General features: G+C 38.4%; 1 protein-coding gene across 4 annotated transcripts in view; it reads left to right on the top strand.

Moving 5' to 3' along the window:
• LOC134345314 (inactive N-acetylated-alpha-linked acidic dipeptidase-like protein 2) overlaps nucleotides 1-22,345 on the top strand; it is a 1,001,093-nt gene that overhangs the window by 91,870 nt on the left and 886,878 nt on the right. The window lies entirely within an intron of this gene.

The following is a 22,345-nucleotide window of genomic DNA, read 5'->3' as shown; positions in this document are numbered from 1 at the left end:
GGTGGATTGCTGGTTTTGGAGAAGGAAGAATCTGAGGGGTACATCTCAAAAGCATAGGTGGTTGGTGGAAGTGGTAGCAAAGTGAGCCTACATAAGTGCATTAATTGCCAAGGTGTGGAAAGCTGCAGACCAAGTGATGGTACTTGATGGTTGGCGTGGGTATGGTGAGTTGAAGTGTCTTTTTCTATGTTGTATGACTACCTCTGTACCATATTTTACCATCTGTGTCAATGTTTAAAGGGCAAAAAAGATATAATCCTACAGTGCAACAAGTAATTATTGAATAAAATGCTTTCATTGAAAAGAATTTAGAGTACAAAATTAATGCAGTCTTGAAAGATTGAACTAGGCTCTGTTGAGACCTTATTTTGAGTTCTGTGTTCATTAATGGTCTTGTTAATGGATGTAGTTGCCTTGGAAATCAGTGCATTGTAGAGTGATTAGATTAATAATGAAGATGAGGCTGTTGTGTTAAACAGCATCTTGTCTAGATATAAGTGTCTGATAGGCTAATTGCCAAGAGGCAGTTTCCTCCAGCTGGAGAATCAAGAAGCAGGGAGTGTTGTTTCTATTTAAGGATTTCACCAGTTCAAATTGAGAGGAGAAAAAAATCTTAGAGGATCATAAATGTTTGGAATTTGCTACCTCAGAGTTGCAGATTCTTTTGGAACATTTTAGATGAGGGGGAATCCATTTAGCCAGATGGTAGTGAATCTATGGAATTCAGGTAGCTGTGGAGGCCAAGTCATTGCGTGTATTTAAAGTGGACACAAATAGGTTCGTGATTAGTAAGGGCATCAAAGGTTATGGTGAGAAGGCAGGAGAATGGGGTTGAGAGGATTAGTAAATCAGCCATGATGGAATGGTAGAGTAGACTTGGGCTGAATGGCTTAATTCTGCTCCTATCTCTTATGGTCCTTCCTGAAGGTACTAATATCCAAACCCTCCCATTCTCATTGACCTACAAACTGTGTGTGTTTGGAAGGAGAGACCTTTCATCATTCATCATTGTAAGGTTGATTCTTATAATGCATAGGCCTTTGACACACATTGTCTCTGTGCACAACAAAATTTTGCAATGTCTGTTGTTTGGGTAATTCACACTTGTTGGCTTGCCCTGCACTGCTAATTTATCTCACATATTTTCAGGCAAAAAAATTCTAGGTAGAAATCATTTGTCCTGATTCAGTTGCATTTTTAAAGATTCGTATGTTGACCTCCAAAGGGAAAGAACGAGATGCAAAGGACCTATTAAAAAGAATGCAAGAATATAGTTTGTTTATATCTATTAGTTTTATTTTAAATTTTATACAATGGTTTAATTATTTTGATTTTACATTTTACACAATGGTTTAATTTTATACAATGGTTTAATACAATTATACCATTTATACAATGGTTTAATTATTTTGATTTTAATACCATTTATACAATGGTTTAATTATTTTGATTTTAACATTTTATACAATAGTTTAATTATTTTGATTTTAACATTTTACATGATGTTTTTTACTTTAAACTTTTGTTGACTGAGTGTTAGCTGGATTCACATTCACTACAACAGAGCTGGTATAATTTACAAGTTGTTGCCTTTCGGTACACAGAAGACTTGAACCACTGCTGATCTTATGTTCTCTGTGAAGTGCAAATAAGGTTGTGAGTTTGCCAAGTAATTTTAAGTTTTCCCATCTTGGTAGCAGCAGGAGTACAACCATTTGATCCTATCCCCTTGGCTTTTCATATTTTTAATAAACCTTCTGTGACTATCATTTTTTATCCCTGGTGTGGTCTCCTCTGAATGAAAAATAATTTCTCTATATTGACCCTGTCAAATATTTTCATAATATTAAAGACTTCTATCAGATTACCTCATGGTCTTCACTATTTTCAAAAGAGACCCAACTAGCTCAACATTTTGTGACAGGAAATATTATTTCTGGTATTTTTAAAAAAATCTTATTTACTTTTTCTACAGTTTACATGCATTCAATGTGCACCATAATACTCTGCAGCATTTAACGAAAACAAAATTCGTCCTGGTTTAATATTTCTCTTCATTTTAAACTTTTTTAAAAAGTAAATATCAGTACGTTGTTTGCTCTTTTAATGACCTTCTTATCCTGTGCTGCTCTTACTAGGGATTGCTGTTCTTGTTTGCAGATTCCAGGGAGATGTTTGAAGTGATGTACAAGTACTGTATTCAGAGGGAATGTATGAAGAATGCTTTATTTTTGTATGAAGTGAGGAGTTCCTGTGATCTGGAAGTTTCTGTCTATGAAAGAAATAGAAGCAGAATTTTTAAGGTTGACAATTCGATAGGGATTTGAGAGAAAATTATTTGTAGATTCACGGACAGGTGAGAATGAGGGACAGGCACAATTTTCCTGTCGCAGTGAGGTAGCATGGCCTTTGTTTTCTGAATAGTTTCCTGCTCTGCAAAGATTCTTGTTGGGGTACCTCAATCCTAAAAGACCTGTATTCCTACTGTTCCTTTTATTTTCCTAGGAGTCTGTAACATCTTTGTCCTTTCTACAAAATATATGTTTATACTTATTTTACTTTCACAACTTATCAATTGGAGCTCATCTGTCACTTGCATTCCTATTCTGCAAGTTTAATCATGTCCTGCTGGATTTTACTTATTGCTAATCCCAGTTTTCAAAGACTACTTACAATATTTGAGTCAAAATTGCCTGTGTAAATGATGACATGAGCACCAATCCCTGTAGAGCACCAATTTCCCCATTTGCTTGTCTGAGTATTGACCGCTCCTCCTGTTTTCCACTCTGCAGCAAGCTGCTTTTCATTCTTTTAGTTGCCATTGAATCCACATGTGCTGTGAAAATTACACATATTTGGTGGGAATGTGTGTGTGGGGGGGGGTGGGGTGAAGTTGTGGTACATTTTTAACTAGACTGAAGTGTTTTAGGAACCATGGATCTTCTGTTTTACATCAGCCAAACTTCCTTAATGTTAATTTCAGTGAAGGGTAAATTGACAGGCGACGCAAGCAGCAATCTAACTGTTTATTCTCCTGATAAATGAGGTGGAGAAAAATTTGCAAAAAATAATGTGAACTCTCATGCAGGTATAAAACACTAATTACCATAAAAGTAAATTGATGATCTTAAACTTAACCTGCTCCTTTTAAGTAAGGAATCTCCTCTCATTACTTTGCTTGGTTTATTTTTAGTCTGTAGTGTTTGGCCCATTGTAACTTGCTGGGGACAGCAAGAGATAGGCCATGTATGATGCCTTGCTGGGATATCTGAATCCTAAGAGCAAACTATAAAGAGATACCCTAGAGCTGTTGAGAATTGAGGCACTTAAAACATCCAAGTGGTGATGCCTGAAGCTTTCATTGTCAATTTTGTTTTAATATTTCAAGTATTGAATGGCATTGTTCAATTTCACAGTAGTTTGTGAAACTTTGATATTGAGGGCTCAGTCTCCTGGCCTTTACAATAACAAGTAAAAGAGACAATTCTGGGAATACTCGTCAGGCCTGGTAGTGTTTGTAACAAACGAAGAAGGCAGTCACATTGGTGCTGCTTAGTATGACATAAAATAATACTTGACAGTTTGGTTCCCTTTCTTTCAGGTATTCTTTTCAGATTCTTCTGAGATTTTCCACAGCCCTGCAGAGCTAGTAGCAGGCACTAGCTGTTACCAGCTTTGGTTCAGGTAGAGGATTTGATTTAGAGCAGGGGTTCCCAACCTGGCCTCTGTGGACCCCTTGCTTAATGGTATCGGTCCATGGCATAAAAAAGGATGGGAATCCCTGATTTAGGGGGAGGACCAGTGGAAAGACAATGTAACCAAGTATGTTGCGTTGCTATGCTTTTATGTGCAAATATACTGATGAAGTGTGTCAATGACTAAAATGTGAGTCATCTCTGTTTGCGTATGTACACGTAATTCTGTGCAACAGAACGTGGTTTGTTTTGGATCAAGATTTTTTTTCTGACAAAAGGAAGAAATTGGTGTATAGTAGCCACCCACATGAAAATAATTTATGCACAGACATGTTATAACCAGCAAGGGAAGACCTAAGGGCCTTGCTTGAAGTTGAGAAAATGTGCTGGGATCTTTCCTCTTTTTTATTTTTATACATATAAAATACGTGCATAACTTTCATAAGAGTTTGCATGTCAATACGTGTTTTTGGAGAGAAGATCTAACATGTAGAAATTTCTAATTAATTTTTGAAGGCAGAATAATATTTGGTCAAGTTTGTTGTACTCACAAGGTTGGGTTTGTCATTTTCATATTAAATGCTTAGAACACTTATGTCATGTTTGAATAAGCCGGCAGCTTTCTTGTAGCTTGTTATGCAAAATTCCATTTACATGGAATGCTGATGATATTGTGGTCAAGAGAGCCAGTTGTTAGGATGTGACGCCATGTGAGCATCTAATGTGTGTTATCTAAGTTCATACATGACAGATTGGAAGTTCTACAATGGAGCAACTCTAATCTCTGGGCTCACCAGTCTGCACATTTCTGTGTGTTAAAATGAATGGGTGAAAAATCATGGCTAGTGATCTCAGAGGTGGAAAACCCAGCCAATGCTTTCAGGAGAAAAGAGGAAATTCCATTTGCAGTAAGTGAACTGGAATAGTTCAGATCAGCAGCTTTCTCTACAAGTTCCATTAACGTATGTCCTGATCCATGACCAGTAGTTATTGTAGATTTCTGCATATGGAGCAGGTATAGGAAGAAATGATGCATTACGTTGTAGACAGTTTATATTTCTGAATCCCAAAACCAATCTGGAAGTTCTATTTCAAAATGTAATTTGTTGATAGTGATCCTTGACCTGCCTGTACTTGGTTTTGTGGTTGATTAAAGAACATCTCTATCCATTGACTTTCTCTATAGTTATTTTTTTTCCTGATTTCCCCAACTTTTCATTTTTTTAAAGAATCTTTGCCTCTTTTGTTCCCCCATCTCTCCTATTGCTCTCTCCTGATACCTGTCAGTTCTCCATTTCTTTTTTCTTTCCATTCTTCTTCCTTTTTTTACCTTCTTGTTCTCTCTATCCCTTTTTCTCCTTTTATTCTTCAATTTGCATGTGCTTTCATTTGCTTATTCCGGATCCTCAAAATTTGGGGTTCTGTGCCTCTAAGCTTTGAAGGAATAATATGACTGTATCATTAGCTGCTGGTTTATTTTGCTGGTGACTGCTTCAGTATATCAATACAGAGAGTTTATCACGAAACAAATATTTTTTTTGATTATTTCATAATGCCTTTGTCCATGTAACCACTAGAGCTTACTGGAAAGCCTTGCATTCCAAACAGCATCATAAATGTAATGGCTGTAACATATTTCAATTATGTAAAGTATCATTATTTTCTTATGAATTTTCATTTAAGGAAGTATATGTTTTGAATTTGCCTCATTCAGACAGGTTTGTTAAAGCATCCCTGTTATGAAACTTTGTGCTAAGTAATTTTTCTTTTGAGTTGAGTTTGCAAAACAATGTTTGTTTGAATTTTTTCCCTTTAACTATATGAGCATATCCTGAGATATTTGTTTGTTAGATTTTTGTTGACCTCATTGGTGCACATGATATTTGAAACCCACTGTCATATAAAAAATGCATTAGTTTTATCCTAATTTGACTGTCCAATATACATGCTACTTTAGGCACAGAGTATTGCGGAAAATGTTCATCTTGAATATCTGAATAACTTTTGATCTCTTGTGAAGAAAGTAATATTGGTTCAAAGGTGATATTGGTCTCATTTATTATCTACTAAGTGGAAGCATATTGGATTTCTCATGTATGGTACTGGATTATTATAATTCAAAGCATTTGATGAATTTTCCATGATTGTAATATGTTTTTGGGAATGATGAAAATTTCATCAATCCAGCATAGACCTATAAAATGTGAACTGCACATGTAAATTTACAATTAAGGTGCATTTTTATGGCTTATCATGACTTCATTCAGGCCTGCAGTTGATGTCGTATACAAGTAAAATAATTAGTTTATTTTCTAATTTCCAGTCAGAGAAAAGTTGCACAATTAAAGTAATTAACTGCATGGGTTTAATGTTTTATATCAGGAGTATTCATTATTGTGAAATCTAGAGCTAAAATTCAGTGCGGTTCTTAAATATTTTAAACATTCATTCAGCCAATTCTTGTTTCTCCCTAAAGTTGTTAGGACCTCCATTTTAAAATAAATTTCCAGTTGGCTGAATTATCGTATTGTGAATTTTTTCCATGGGCTGCATGTAGGAGCAGTACTGTGTATTTCAGGATAATGGCCAACTCTAGCCACACTCTTAGCAATTTCTCATTTTATAAAGGCTGTGCCTCATTGGAAAACGTTTTTAGCAGGTATTTTTAATTTGTAACTACTTAATGTGACAATGGATAAAATTAGTACAAAAAAGTCTAATTCAACAAACTTGATTATTGAACTACCATTCTCCCGTCCATTTAATGCTGAAGTTGTTCTGCTATTTCTGAATCACCACAAAATGATTTTGGGAAGCAGCTTAAAACATTTACAAATTTAATAGGTTTTTTTTATAAAACTAGATTTTAGTGGATTGTGCGACCGATTTCAGGTATCCATTATATATTCAGATGGTACAGACCATATTACAAAGTGTTTCAAACTGCTCAGTAAATACATTAGGCTGCCTGAATTTTTCTAAAATGTGTAGAATAATTTCAATATGGACTAAAATATGCATCTTCTCTTTCCAAATCGTAATTAGTCAACTGAGGAAGAAAGCTGTGTAAATACATTTAGCTGTAGAAATTTAGAGCTCCTTTATGGTTGTCATCCATGTGACTTTCAATCAGTGCAGTTCACTATTCTTTTCCATCTTCTGCACACTTGATTGGAAGCTGAAATGTAACTGGAGCTTTAAAGTTGAGACCCCAAAGGTAACCTTCCCTAATAGTCTCTGCTTAATTCAAACACTCAAAAACTTCTATAGATATACCATAGAGAGCATTCTGACAGACTGCATCACTGTCTGGTATACGGTGGGGGGTGGGGGGGGGGTGTCGACTACACAGGACCAAAAGAAGCTGTAAAATTAGTCAAGTCCATCTTGGGTATTAGCCTCCATTGTATCTAAGACATCTTCAAGGAGTGGTGCCTCAGAAAGGCGACGTTCATTATTAAGGACCCTCATCATACAGGGCATACCCCCTTCTCATTGGTTTTTTTTTGGCGTGTGTGTGCGTGCAAGTGTCCGTGCGTGCGTCTGTGATGATGTCCTTTTCATGCCTTTACAAGGTGCGGAGCGAGAGAGAGAGACTGTGTGGCACGCGACTCCTCACACAGGCATTTTCGCAGTGATTTTTCCCTTCATTTTATGAGATCGTGTTGTGATCTCGACACTCAGCCCGGCACGGATGGAAAGCGTAGTCAGGAGCAGATCCGAGTGGTTTCGAACCCAGGACCCTCTGCTCCCGGGTCCGGCGCTAATGTCATTGCGCCACCAGCCGGCCTCCTTTCTCATTGTTACCATCAGGAAGAAGGTACAGAATTCTCAAGACACACACTTAGTGATCCAGGAACAGTTTCTTCCCCTCTGCCATCCGATTCCTGAATGGACATTGAACTTATGAACACGACCTCCCCTTTTTAAAAAATATATATTACTTCTGTTTTTACACTTCTGTAATTTATTTTAAAATTTTCATTTTATCAATTTCACCTCACATGCCGGTGATCATAAGCCTAATCTTGATCCATGTCCATCAAATAGATCTTCCATAATACAGGACATGAATGCATTTTCGTCATTCATGTTCACTCTGATGGCATGCACTGTGTGATTATTTGGGGAAAAAAAACTTATTCTAATCCCAATTATTGTACTTATTCATTTGAGAATTTTATTCAAGAATGTGTGATTTTTATACCATTTATATTTTAAGGTTTTACAAAATTAGAAAGTCATTGAGGTAATTAACATTCTGAGATTGCTGTATTTGAACAAGTTGTGGGAGAGTGTCATAGCAAACCCATTTCAATATTCTTTCCAAAATGAAGACAGTTGCTTTAAGGTTATTTTAATTACTACTCACTTTGGCAAGAAATTTGTAAATCATATCTGACAGATTGTATATGTTTCTGTTTGGGATCTTGAAAATTATGAAAGTTTTTCATAAAATAAGGTGCTTCCTTTTGTGGGATGTGAGAAAATTTGATGGTGATCAAGAAATTATGGGGGAAATTTGGATGAAAGCTCATTACCTAGAGAATGATCAGACTGTAATTTACTGTCACACAATGTGTTGGAGAGGCTTTAGAAGGAAGAAAGAAACACAAAGTTATGTCATTAAAGTTCGAAGTGTAATGATGGGAGGAAGCACAAAGTTTGTATAAAGGTAAATATGACTTTGTAAAGTCACATGAACCATTTCAGTCCATTCTATTTTTTTGTAATGTAGCGTAGGGAAAAGTACACACTTAGGACAACAAATACTTTTTCAGGTTTTAATTCCTTTATCTGCTTTAGATGTTTAAGTGCCAGAAGAGGATCGTAAAACAAAACGAACGAATTTACAACCAGTTCTTGTCATTACAATCTCAGTTTAAGTTTCGATCCACACCCTTGTGTATGGACAGAATTGCGTATGCAGCATAAAAAATACCGGAACTAATACGGTAGTGGCAATTCTGAAGGAACACAATACAAACAACATGAGAATCCCACCCACCCTGCATCTTATACATAACAGCGAAAAATGTAAGCGAATACATCTCATCTAAGACGTACACACATGCTGAACTTCCGAACAGAGACTAAACATTCATGTTCCGCTGTTACATTCACAATCAGTCCTGATACAGTAAAGTTAGACAAAAGGTACACATTGGCACAACTTTTACAAGGTATTGCCTGGTAGTTAAATTACAGGAAGACTGACCTACTTGGATGGTGAGGAACTTTGCATAAGCTACGCGATCCAGCGTCGATGCCTTTACTCGTGAAAATCTAAAGCATCCACATGTAAAACATGTCAAATTACCATTATTCTTGATTCGCCAACAAGCATAAACGAATTCACATGGATATCATCAGTTAATGCTCACCTTTCCTCACCATGCCCAGTCTTGGGGAGGAACTCAATTTCAATGCCCCAACAGCATCTTCAGCAGAAACAAAATTTTGAAGCAGAAGATATCCCTCAGGGACTTAAGGCATTTGAAATTTGTGTTTCTAGATGATGACCTAATGAATTTTACATCCACAGGATTAAAGTACATTTCCAATTAGCTAATGTAAAACTTTTATAATCAGGCAACTTTTGGATGCAGTAATATTTTGTTTATCATTTACAATCAGCTGAACGTTCAGGGTCCTAACCCTAACAAGTATCTTGAGTTTTCTTTGTGAAGAAGCCATAGAATTCTATCCATAGAATTCAAGCCCATAATCATTGCTGATACAACAGTGTACTGAAGCTGCATAATCTTACAGAAGAAATACTAAATTGAGAATCATTTGCTTTTTCTATTGAGTTACACTGTGTAACGCTGCTTGAGAAGAGCAGCCGTATTTGTCCACTGCAATTGTCAACATTCACACTTTGCCCAACACCAGCACAAATTGAAAAAGCTATCTCATCTCATTGACTGATGTCTTGAATCTGTTGTCCCAGTCTAGCAAAGAGGTATTTAACCCGTCGCTGCCCTCCGCAATCATCCAGCAAACTGCTTTGTACAAGGGTATTTAGGAATGCACCAGAAATACTGATGCACAAATAGTGAAATGCTAGGCTTGGATATCACTTCTGTTTTATATATGCAAAAACATTTTAAGTTCAAAGTAAATTTATTATTAAAATACACATGTTCCCATATACAACCTTTGAGATTAATTTTCTGGCAGGCATTTGTGGAGCAAAATAAATACAGTAGAATTTTGCAAATAAGGTGTGCATAAACAGACTAACAAATAACCAATGTGTAAAAGAAGGCAAATTTTGCAAATAAAATGATACTGAAAACATGAGTTCTAGAGTCCTTGGAAGTGAGTCTGTAGGTCATGCTCCTGCAGTTCAGAGTAGTGGTGAATAAAGTTATCCATACCAGTTCAGGCACCTGATAGTTGTAGGATAATAACTGTTTCTGAACCTGGTGGTGTGGGATCTAAGGTTTCTGTATCTCTTGCCGAATAGTAGTAGTGAGAAGAGGACCAAATGTAATAGAAACTTAGTAAAATATTATCGTAAAATGCAGCATTAGTCCTGGAGTTCTACAAGCCTTGGCAACAACTTCTTTCTGTGTGTTTAGGAGAAAGGGTGGTGGGCAGGGAAGAATGGATAACGACTCCCGGAGTCAAAAGGGATGAAGAGCGTGAAGACACTGTAGTGGGATCTGACAACTGAAATGACAGCAGTAGGAACAGGCTCCAAGAAGAAAAAGAATTAAGAGCATGGGGTTATTCAAAGTCAATGCTGGAAATGGTCAAGTAAATATATTTCCACAACAGAATGGTTCTATGCTATAGTTAGGAATAGGAAGCAAGTTATCAGAGATCCCTGGCACACATTAAAATATGCTTTTCCAAAAAATCATTTAAAATGTGCATATTAGTTCCATGTGATATAGTTGGTCTTTATTGGGAAAAAAAATCAGTAATGATAGTAAACACATAGCTGTTTTACTTAAGGAGATAGTATGTTAAGAAAACATAATTAAAGACCAGTGCTTGATTAGAAAATCTTTGAAGAGTGTTGGTTAATAGGACTGGCAGCAGGCCATTGAGATCCTCGATTCTGTGAAACACTTGTCATTGGCATTACCTTTAGACTTGACTTTTCCCACCTTGGAGGTGACTGCTGACCCACACAACCTGAAATAATGCAAAACTGTACTGAAGGTCTCCTTAAATGTAACAGCTGGTCTTTATCCATCACCACTGCTGACAGATTGGCTCTCAGTCCAATCAGAATATTATCATCATTGTTGAAACCCCTTCATGGCCTTCGCCTTCCTTATCTTTGTAGCATCTTTCATTCCATGTCACTACTAGATCTCCAGACTTAAATTCTGGCCCATTGTGCATCTTTAAATAAAATTGTCAGTCCTGTAGATATTATCATGTATTCCATTGAACTGCTGTTAAGTTAACAAATTTCACAACACGTGCCAGTAATAAAAACCCGATTTTGATTCGAATGTATTCTGTCCTGATAAAATGGTCAACATTTAGTGATGTTTTAAGCTGGATGATGTGTTTATTCATTGAAGCTCATAAAAAGTTCAACATCCCATGTAAACAATGTCTACCATCATTGGAGGAGAAAGTACAGGAACAAATTAATATTTTGAATATAAAAATAATTAGTGTTTGAAGTATCTTGGGTAATTATTAATATTTTTGTAGTTAATTGCTATTGAAGTGTAGGCACTGTTACTCCAATCTTGTACATCATGTTCTAAAACAATAGTGGGCTCAATGACTAAGTAACAAGTTAATTTGAAGAAAGAACACTTTGTTGCTCTTCTAAGTAAAGCAGTTCTTTTTGTGTACAAGGTTGAATGTGTTTTGTTTTTGGAGGGAGGCGATACTGTGCTGCACTGAAATGTCAACGTACAGCTTGAATACATGATCTTCTGAGTCAGAGGTAGAATGTTTACCTTGTTCCAGACGTATTCTGTTTATATGTTTATATATATAATCTGAACTTGCAGTTACTTATTTCTTTTGGTGAACAGTTGAAAATATGTGTTCAAATGAAGTAGCTGATGACAGTTCAGTTTACGCTAATGGGTGCTCTACCCATTGTATATTATCTCGATTACATAAGCATGATTGTGATAAATTTTCTGCTGGTTTTCTCTGAATCCAGGTTTTGAAATAACGTGGTTATTTGCCTCAGGTAGCTTTCCTTCTGTTAGTGGAACATTTACTTATTTTTCCCCAGTTGGTTGTTATCCTGGAGTGTAATGGATGACTGCAGCCGTTTTCAATATTGCATACATAAAGACTCAATTTTGAACTGTGTCTGTGTCCCATTTACTGAAGAATTATTATTCTGGTTGTCTTTACACTCTTGCCAAATGTGAACAATGTTGGAAAACAATAAATTGGGGAATATAGGATGTGGTTATTGGTGAATCAGATCAATACTGATGTATTATTGACATCAGGGGCTCATTGAAATTGGAAACTTTTGTGTTGGCAATTGGGTATCCAAGAAATTGATCAAATAATGCTGCACGCACACACACCTCTAGAGCACAGAGTCAGACCCAGTGGTCCAACTTGTCCATGCCAAACAAGGTGCCTTTCTGGACTGGTTCTATTTGCATGCATTTGGCTCCCTCTTCATTTTTATATCCCTGCAAATCTTTCCAGTCCATGATCCTATTCATATGTCTTTTGACTATTGTAATTGAACACACATTTACCACTTATTTTTGCAGCTTATTCCATACACCCACTTACAGTGCCTATAAAAATATTCACACCCCCTTGAAAGTTTTCATGTTTTATTGTTTTACAACATTGAATCACAGTGGATTTAATTTTGCTTTTTTGACACTGATCAACAGGAAAAACTCACGTCAAAGTGAAACAATTTATTACAATTATTAAACACAAAATAATTGATTGCATAATTACTTGCCCCCTGCCTTCAAGTCACTATTTAGAAGATGCACCTTTGGCTGCAATTACAGCCTTGAGTCAGTGTGATTGCACACAGGTGATCTCCATTTAACTAATTAAATGACTTCTAAAACCAATTGGCTGAACCAGTGATGATTTAGTGTGTCATATTAAAGAAGATGAATACTTATTCAATCAATTATTTGTATTTTTATGTTTGTAATTAATCTAGATCACTTTGTAGGGATCTGTATTCACTTTGACATGAAAGAGGTTTTCCACTGATCAGTGTCAAAAAAGCCAAATTAAATCCAGTGTGATTCATTGTTGTAAAACAATAAGACATGAAAACTTCCCAGGCAGGTGAATACTTTTTACAGGCAGTGTACCTCTCAGTGCCCTTTTAAATCTTTTCCATCTCAGCTTAAACCTATGCCCTTTAGTTTTAGACTCCTTACCCTGGGAAGAGGCTGCAACCATCCATCTTATCTATTCTTGTCATGGTTTTATGATCTCAGCTCTGAGCTATATCCTCTCCAGGGAAAACGGCCTCAGCTATAAATTCTTTCCTCATAATTGACCACTAGTTCTGGCAACATCCTTGTGAATCTTTGCCGAATTCTCTCCAGCTTTAGTGCATTCTTCCTATAATGCAGTGACCAGAACTGCACACTGTCTTCCAGGTACTGTCTCACCAATGCTCAACACAGCAGGAACATGATGTCCTACTTCTTGTACCCAGTTGCCCATCAGATGGAAGGCAAGTATGTCATATACTGCCTTTGCCATTTTATTGATCCGTGTCTCTACTTTCCAGAAACTACTGTATTTACTTGTACCTCAAGATCTCTCTGTTCTATAAGACTCCCCAGAACCTTGCCATTCACTGTGCATGCCCTGGCCTGTTTTAACTTCCCAAAATGCATCAATTTGCATTTGTCCAATCTTTGGCCCACTTTTCCAGTTGAGCGAGATCTTGCTGTAATCTTAGGCAATCTTCTTTACTATTCACCACACCACCGGTTTTGCTGTCATCTGCAAACTTGCCGAATGTGCGTTTGCCAATTCAGTAATATATGTAATAAACCACTGGAGGAGGGGACCCAGCATACATCCATGTGGCACAGGCCTCAGTCAGACATCTGCCCGACTCCTTTTCACCAGCCCACTTTTGCATCCATTTGAATATCCCACCCTTGGATCCCATGTGATCTCATTTTTATAGACAAGTCTACCGTGCAGGATCTTGTCGAAGGCTTTGCTGAAGTCAATATAGACAGTGACTACTGCCCTGATTTTGTCAATCCTTTTGATCACCTCTTCACAAAAAGAAAGCTCTATTAAATTCATAAAACATGGAACATAGAACAGTAGAGCACAGGAACAGGTCCTATGGCCCACATTGCTTTTTTGCTGACCTAATTAAATTGGTAAATCACATGCCCAAGTAAACTAAACTCTTCTGCCTACACAATGTCCATATCCTTCCATTTCCTGCACATTTATGTGCATATCTAAGAGCTTATTGAATGGCTTCATTGTTCTTGCCTCCCCTGTCAGTTCATTCCAGACAGCCACCACTCTGTATTTTAATAAAAATATGCCCCACACATCTTCTTTGATCTTACTCCTTCTCAAATTAAATGCAGCCTGTGGTTTTAGACATTTCGACATTGGTAAACATAAACTGTTTACATTCTATCTGTGTCTCTCATAATCTTATAAACCTCTATCAAATCTTTCCTCAGTCTCAGCTGCTCCAGAAAATAAACAATCCAAATTTGAGCAACTTCTCCTTATAGCACATACCATCTAAAAATAATTTCCCGCACATAAAGCCATACTGTTCCTAATCAATTATTGTCCTTCCAAAGGCAGGTAGGTGCTACCTCTCAGAATTTCCTTCACTAACTTTTCAATTGATTGTAATATCTTTTGATATTAGGGTCACTTGGTGGGATCAATTGGAGTTTCCTTCCTAAGTACGTATGTGATGTTCTCCCTTCCTCACGGCTTCCAAGATGAGGAGAATTTCATTCACTAGAGGCTGGTGAATCTATGGAATTCATTGCTACAGATGGCTGAGTTATTGGGTATATTTAAAGTAGAGGTTGATTCTCGATTAGTAAGGGCATTAATGGTTATGGGGAGAATGGGGTTGAGAGGAATATAAATCGGTCATGATTGAATGTAGAGTAGACTCCTAATTCTGCTCATATATCTGATAGTCTTATGTTGATGTTGAAATTTAGTCAAATATATCTTCTTAAGTAGGATCTCCTGAACACTCATGTGCCTCCATTTTATGTTCAGTTATTTTGAGAAAAGCGCAAAGAGCAGTAAAATTACAATGAGTTTGATTGAAACATATGTAATTGAAAGGGATCTAATATAGTGGATGTTGAAAGGACATTTCCTCTTGCGAAAGAATTTACATTACTTTAAAAATAAGTGGTTGCCATTTAAACTAGCATGAAGCAAAGAAAATTCTCTCAAGTGAGTACTTGGAATTTTCTTCTTTTAAGAGTGAATGGAGCAGACATTTTAAAAGTAGAGGTAGACAGGTTTTTTATTAAGTAAGAGGATGAAAGGTTATTGGTGATGAGTAGGAATGTGGACTTGAGGTTGCAAACTGATTTAGTATGTTCTTATGGTGGAACAGTCTGAAGAGATCTACTCCTGCATCTAAAAGTTGCTGGTGAATGCAGCAGGCCAGGCAGCATCTCTAGGAAGAGGTGCAGTCGACGTTTCAGGCTGAGACCCTTCATCTGTCCTGACGAAGGGTCTCGGCCTGAAACGTCGACTGCACCTCTTCCTAGAGATGCTGCCTGGCCTGCTGCGTTCACCAGCAACTTTTATGTGTGTTGCTTGAATTTCCAGCATCTGCAGAATTCCTGTTATTTACTCCTGCATCTAATTACTTTGTTCGATTCGTAATGTTAATGTCTCCTTATTGATCAAACTGAATGTCTTGTTATTTCAGCCTTTTGAATTGATTTGTATCCAAGATCTGAAAGATGGAATCAATTGGCCTAATGCTCTTGAGTTGAGAATTACATTTTATCTTTTGAAATGGCTGACATATTTCTTTACAGTACTTCGGAAAATTAAAAATGCTGTTTACCCTGAATATTTATTATTGTTCATACAAATGACTGTGCTTGATTGTTGTTGATTTCATTGGTGGTCTTCCAGAATAGACTTCATTAACAATGTAAAGCAAGTTGAAATTTGGTACTGAAACTAGATGCCTGTGGTTGAACTAAAGCAGGAAGTGCGGATGGGGGCTGGAGTGGTGGGGGTATCGAAGAAATAGATGGGGGCTGGGGTGGTGGGAGTGGGCAGAGGTTGACTGAAAGATTGAATTGGGAGTGGGTGGATTTAGGCTTAAGATCAGACGTTTTGCTAAAACAACAGGCCTGGAGCTGGGATGATATAGGGTAAGTGATTGAGGGATGGGTCTATATTTGGTGTAGGGATTAGGTAAGCAGCTGCAGGCAGTTGTGATCAGTTTGGATTGGCACCCTGGTTAGCACAGGTATCATGGTCTGAAGGGCATGATTCTGTGCTGTGCGGTTCTATGAGTCATTATTATTAGAAAATCATATTTGGCAAAACACATTTTAGAGTTACACATTTTAAAGTACACATGGATATTTGTGTTCTTTCTACTACTCTGTATTGAGGAGTGGGAATATGTTTCCGAAGATCCTGTTTACAGTTTCTTTGCACATCTTGTTCCAAAGACATGTTTTCTGCTTGCGTACATAAATTAGAAGTTTACTGTATTATAAATTTTTGCTCTTTGCCATTCTGAATAAAATAGTTTCATATTCATTGTAATTTGTAAATCTATATACTTTGGGTTGAAAATGGTTTTCAGTGGTGTGTAATGCAGTAATATTCAATGTTTATTTTTTTTTAAAGTTCCCTATTTTCTTTGTATTGTGGAATGATCCTTATTGATTCTTCTGCCTTGCTACTCTTTCCTCATCTCTCAAAGGACTGATTAAAACCAATTTCTTTTGATCTTGCCCATTGTCACAGTCCTTTCTGTGACCACCTATTTTAATCTTGTTGAAATAATTTTGGATATTAAATGATAAAATGCCATTTATATGGTATCTAATCTTGTCACAAAGACACCAGAGCATGTTATTGTTTTCTAATATAACTATAATTTACAACTTTAAATCAATGTATTATAGGCTATTCCATATATTTAAATTAATTTCAGTACAATTATATTTTTCTGTGCACTTATGTTCTGTACCAGTGAGATATGTTGAAAAGAAAAAACATTAACCTTCACCACTCGCATTACTTTTGAGTGTCTGTTTTTTTTTTACTGTGGAGCTTTGAACAGAGCCCAATCAGAGATCAGAAGCCTGAAAAGATATAATTCACTTTCGTTCACTAATTCAGTAGAAAAAGCAAAGACTCGCAGCAGTTTCGAGCTTTGAGCAGCAGCCAATCAGTGTTTGGGATTGATTTACAAGAACAAATTGAAGTAAGGCAGGGCAAGCAGAGCGGCCATCATCAGAGTGGTCAGAATTAGAGTGGAGATTTTGAGGGTTAGGCTGTTTGAGGCTTCACCAGGAAGAGGCTTCAGTGAGAGAAGGCAAAAAAAAAACTGTAGGTGGAGATTTTTTTTTCTCTCCCACAGTTTATTGGTCTTTCTTCTTTATAATTGCTCAGTTAGGAACAGTCGAGGTGCCAGACAGGATAGTGAAATGCTTCTCTTGCAGGGTGTGCAAAGGCAAGGGGACCTCCAGTGTCCCTGATGACTTCATCTGCAAGAAATACATTCAGCTGCAGCTTCTAACACACCGCGTGAAGGAGTTGGAGCTGGAACTGGATGAACTCTGGATCATTCGGGAGGTTGAGGGGGTGATAGATAGTACATATGGAGGGCTAGGTACACCTAAGGTGCAGGACAGAGGAGAGTGGGTAACAGTCAGGAATGGGAAAGGAGCTTGTGCAGAGTACCCCTGTGGCCATCCCCCTCAACAACAGGTATCACTTTGGATACTGTTGGGGAAGGGGAGAGGGTGATGACCTAACAGTAAAGTCACAGCAGTCAGGTCTCTGGCACCGACTCTGACTCAGTGACTCAGAAGAGAAGGCGGAGAAGAGGTGGCAGTGAATTCGTTCGTTAGAGGAACAGAAAGGAGGTTCTGTGGTTGAGAATGAGATTTCCGGATGGTATGTTGCCTCCTGGGCACCAGGGTCTGGGGTATCTCAAATCGTGTCCTCAGCATTCTTAAGTGGGAGGATGAACACTCAGAGGTTATAGTTCAAATATGTACCAGTGAAGAGCAATGAGGTTCTGCAAAGTGAGTTCAGGGAATTAGGTCTAACTTAAAAGGCAGAACCTCTAGTGTTCTGAGCTCAGGATTGCTACCTGTAACACATGCTAGTGAGGCCAGAAATAGAAAGATTATACTGTTTGACTTGTGACTAAGGAGTTAATGTAGGAGCGAGGGCGTCAGATTTTTGGATCATTGGGCTCACTTCCAGGGAAGCAGGGACCTCTACAGATGGCACCTGAACTAGACGTGGACTAATATCCTAGCGAAAGGTTTGCTAGTACTGCACAGGGTGGGGTGTTGTGGTTTAAGCTAGAGTTACAGGGCGGTGGGAACAAGAGTGCCGGAACAGATAGTGGAGAGGTTGTAGAGACAGATGTTAAAACCTCTGACAAATTCAGGAATGAAAAGGTTGAAGGTGGTGAGACTAATGTCCTGAGCTGCTTATATTTCAATGCAAGAAGTATCGCAGGAAAGGCAGCTGAACACAAGGCATGGATTGACACCTGGAATTGTGATATTGGAGCCATTAGTCAGACTTGACTGCAGGAGGGGCAGGACTGGCAGATCAATATTCTGGGGTTCTGTTTTAGATGTGACAGAGTGGGAGGGATTAAAGGAGGATGAATGGCATTATTAGTCAAGAAAAATGTCTCGGCAGTGCTCAGGACAGAACTGACAGGACAGAATGGGTGGAACTGATTAATAAGAAAGGTATGACTACGTTAAAGGGATTGTTGCAAGAAATGTAAGGTTATAGTAGTTTATTATGGACTCCCATACTGTAAAAGGACTGGATGGGACAGAGTTTGTCAAATGTGATCAGGGAAGTTTTCTTAATCAGTACTTAGAAGTTCCAACAATAGAGTGTGCAGTACTGGTTCAGTTATTAGCAAATGAGGCAGGGCAGGTGACAGAAGTTTGCGTAGGGGAACATTTTGCATCTGTTGATCACAATATCATTATTTTCAAAGCAAGCATGCAGAAAGATAGGCCAGGTCCATGGGTTGAGTTTCTAAATTGAATCAAATATCTCTGTGATGATTGTACGCTCTGGTATCAATTGTTTAGTGACAATAAAGTAAAGTAAATTGGAGAAAGACCAAGTTTGATAGTATCAATAAAGATCTGGCAAGTGGGGATTAGGACTGGCCGTTTCCTATCAAAGTTGCACTTGGTTAAGTGGCATGCCTTCAAAAGTGAAATTTTGAGAGTACAAAGCTTGTGTGGGCCTGTCGGAATAAAAGGTAAAGATTACAGGTGCAGGCACCTTGGTTTTCAAGAGATAATGAAGCCCTGGTTAAGAAAAAATAAGAGCTGCAGAGCAGGTATCGGCAGATAGGAACAAATAAAGGCTCCTGCGGAGTTTAAGAAATGCAAGAGAACACTTAAGAAATCAGGAGGGCTAAAAGAAGGCATAAAATTGCCTTGGGTGAAGGAGAATCCGAATGGATTCTACTGATGTGTTAAGAGCAAAAGGATTGCAAAGAACAAAATTGATTCTCTGGAAGATCAGAATGGTTATCAATGCGTGGAACCAAAAGAGATGGGGGAGATCTTAAATTCATTTTTTTCATCTGTATTTACTCAGGAGACGGGCACAGAGCCTATAGAAGTGAAGCAAAATGGAATCAACTTCATTGACTCTATACAGATTACAGAGGTGGAGGCATTTGCTGTCGTGAGGCAAATTAAGGTGGATAAATCCCCAGGGCCTGACAGGTATTTCCTTGGACCCTATGGGAGGCAAATTGCCAGAGCCCAAGCAGAAATATTTAAATCATCCTCGGCAACAGGTGAGGTGCTGGTGAATTGCAGGATAGCCAATGTTGTTCTACTGTTTAAAAAAGACTCTAGAAATAAACCAGGAAATTATAGGCCGGTGAACCTGACATCAGTAGTGGGAAAGTTATTGAAAGGTATTCTAAGGGACAGGTACTATGAGCATTTGTATAGACATGGACTGATAAAGGATAGGGAACATGGCTTCATACATGATAGGTTGTGTCTAACCAAACAGTGTTTTTCAAGGAAGTTACTAGGCTAGTTGATGAAGGCAAGGCATTTGACAAGGTCCTGCATGAGAGGTTGGTCAAGAAGGTTCAGTTGCTTGGCATTCAAGATGTGGTATTAAATTAGGTTAGGCATTGGCTTTGTGGGAGAAGCCAAATTGTGGTAGTAGAGGGTTGCCTGTTTGACTGGAGACGTATGACTAGTGGAGTGTGGTAGGGTTTGGTGCTGGGTCCATTGTTGTTATCTATGTCAATGATCTGGATGATAATGTGGTTAACTGGATCAGCAAATTTGTGGATGACCCTAAGATTGGGAGTGTAGTTGACAGTCAGGAAGACTATCATGGTTTGCAGTGAAATCGGGACCAGCTTGAAAAATGGCAGACAGAATTTAATGCAGACAAGTGTGAGATGGTAGGTCTTACATGGTAAATGGTAGGATACTGAGGAGTGCAGTAGAACAAAGGGATCTGGGAATGCAGCTCCATAATTCATTGAAAATGATATCACAAGTAGCTAGGGTCATGAAGAAAGCTTTTGGCACATTGGCCTTTATTGATCAAAGTATGTAACGTTGAAGTTGTATAAAGCAATGGTGAGGCCTTATTTAGAGTATTTTGTGCAGCTTCAGTCACCTACCTACAGAAAGGTGTAATTAAGAATGAAAGAATATAAAGAAAATTTACAAGTATGTTGCTAGGACTGGAAGTCCCGAGTTATATGGAAAGATTGACTGGGATAGGACTTTATTACCTAGAGCGTAGAAGGCTGAGGAGATATTTAATAGAGGTATACAAAATTATGAGGAGTATAGATAGAGTTAATGCAAGCAGGCTTTTTCAACTGAGGTTGGGTGGGACTACAACTAAAGGGAACATGAGGGGAATCTTCAATCAGACTGTCGTGGGAGTGTGGAACAAGCTGTCAGCGCAAGTGGTTCATGCAAGCTTGATTTCAACATGTAAGAGAAGTTTGGATAGGGGCATGATAAAAGTATGGAAGACTGTGGTCCCAGTGAAGGTTGATGGGAGTATGCTGTTTAAAAGGCTCAGCATGAACTAGATGGGTTGAAGGGCCTGTTTCTGTGGTGTACTTTTCTCTAAGTCAGCGACATAACTAGAACATTTACTTTGTGTTGGTAGCTCGTTCATTGATTTTTTTTAAGAAGTTATTTTATGAATTGGGGACCACCAATGAATAATTTTTTTCATACACCTTTGTGAACAATTATAAATTAATGGTGCTTGAACAAAATCGGCATTTGCAGCAGAATAGAGTTATTGAATGTGACACTGTTTGGAAGCTGACTATGAACATTTTGCACTATTTTTTCCTCCTGTTTCTTCTTCTGCTGCTTTGTACTTTTCTATGTATTTTCGTTATCCTCTCCTCTGATAAATTTTTTCAACATCATCAGAAACATTGTTAGATTCTCCCTCTCGCCCCCCCCCCCCGGCTCCCTCTAGCCCACCCCCTCCCCGTCACCTCCCCCTCTCTCTCCCTCGCTCTGTACAGCCCTGCATTCTTCACCCTTCTGTTTTTTGCCTCTGTTGTACAATTTATCTTGTTACTCTGTCTGCATTTGTACCCAGTCATTGGCTTGTTCTTCTTTATATTCATGTCACACACATCACCTACTTGTAAACCTGCTGGCTCATCCTCAGCTCTATCATACTGGTTCTCATCCCCCTGCCATATTAGTTTAAATCACTCCCAACAACTCTAGTAGACTTGCCCCCAGTAATATCGGCCCCCTTGGATTCAGTACAACCTGTTCCTTTTTTTTTGCAGGTCACACCTGCCCCAGAAGAGGTCTCAATGATCCAGAAATCTGAATCCCTGATCCCTGACCCCTGTTCCTACTCTTCAACCATGCATTTATCTGGCAACTCATTCTATTCCTATCTTCACTGTCACATGACCCAGACAGCAATCCCAAGATTACTACCCTTGAGGTCCTGCTTCTCAGCTTCCTTCCTAACTCCCCATATTCTGTTTCCAGGATCTTCTCCCTTTTTCTACCTGTGACATTTGTACCAATATGTATCATGACTTCTGGCTGCTCACCGGACGCATTCAGAAACATTGCGGACCCTGGCACCTGGGAGGCAAACAACCATGTGTTCCTTTTAGTGTCCACAGAATCGCCTATCTGTCCACCTAACTGGAGTCCCCTATTACTGCTCCCATTTTCTTCAGTTTCCTACCGTTCTTAGCCACAGGGCCAGACTCAGTGCCAGAGGCACAGCTGCCGTTGCTTCCCCCAGGTAGGTCTCCCCACCTCCCCCACCCTCCCCCTCACCAACAGTACTCAAAATTGAGTACTTATTATTGAGGGGGACAGCCACAGGTGTGATCTTCACTATCTGATGTTCTCTCTTCCTTCTGACAGGTACCCATTTATCTGTCTCCTGTAGCC

The sequence above is a fragment of the Mobula hypostoma genome, chromosome 4 (genome assembly GCF_963921235.1).
Source record: "Mobula hypostoma chromosome 4, sMobHyp1.1, whole genome shotgun sequence".
NCBI classification, from domain to species: domain Eukaryota; kingdom Metazoa; phylum Chordata; class Chondrichthyes; order Myliobatiformes; family Myliobatidae; genus Mobula; species Mobula hypostoma.
The sequence above is the reverse complement of the archived record's forward strand: the minus strand, read 5'-3'. Positions and strand labels throughout refer to the sequence as shown.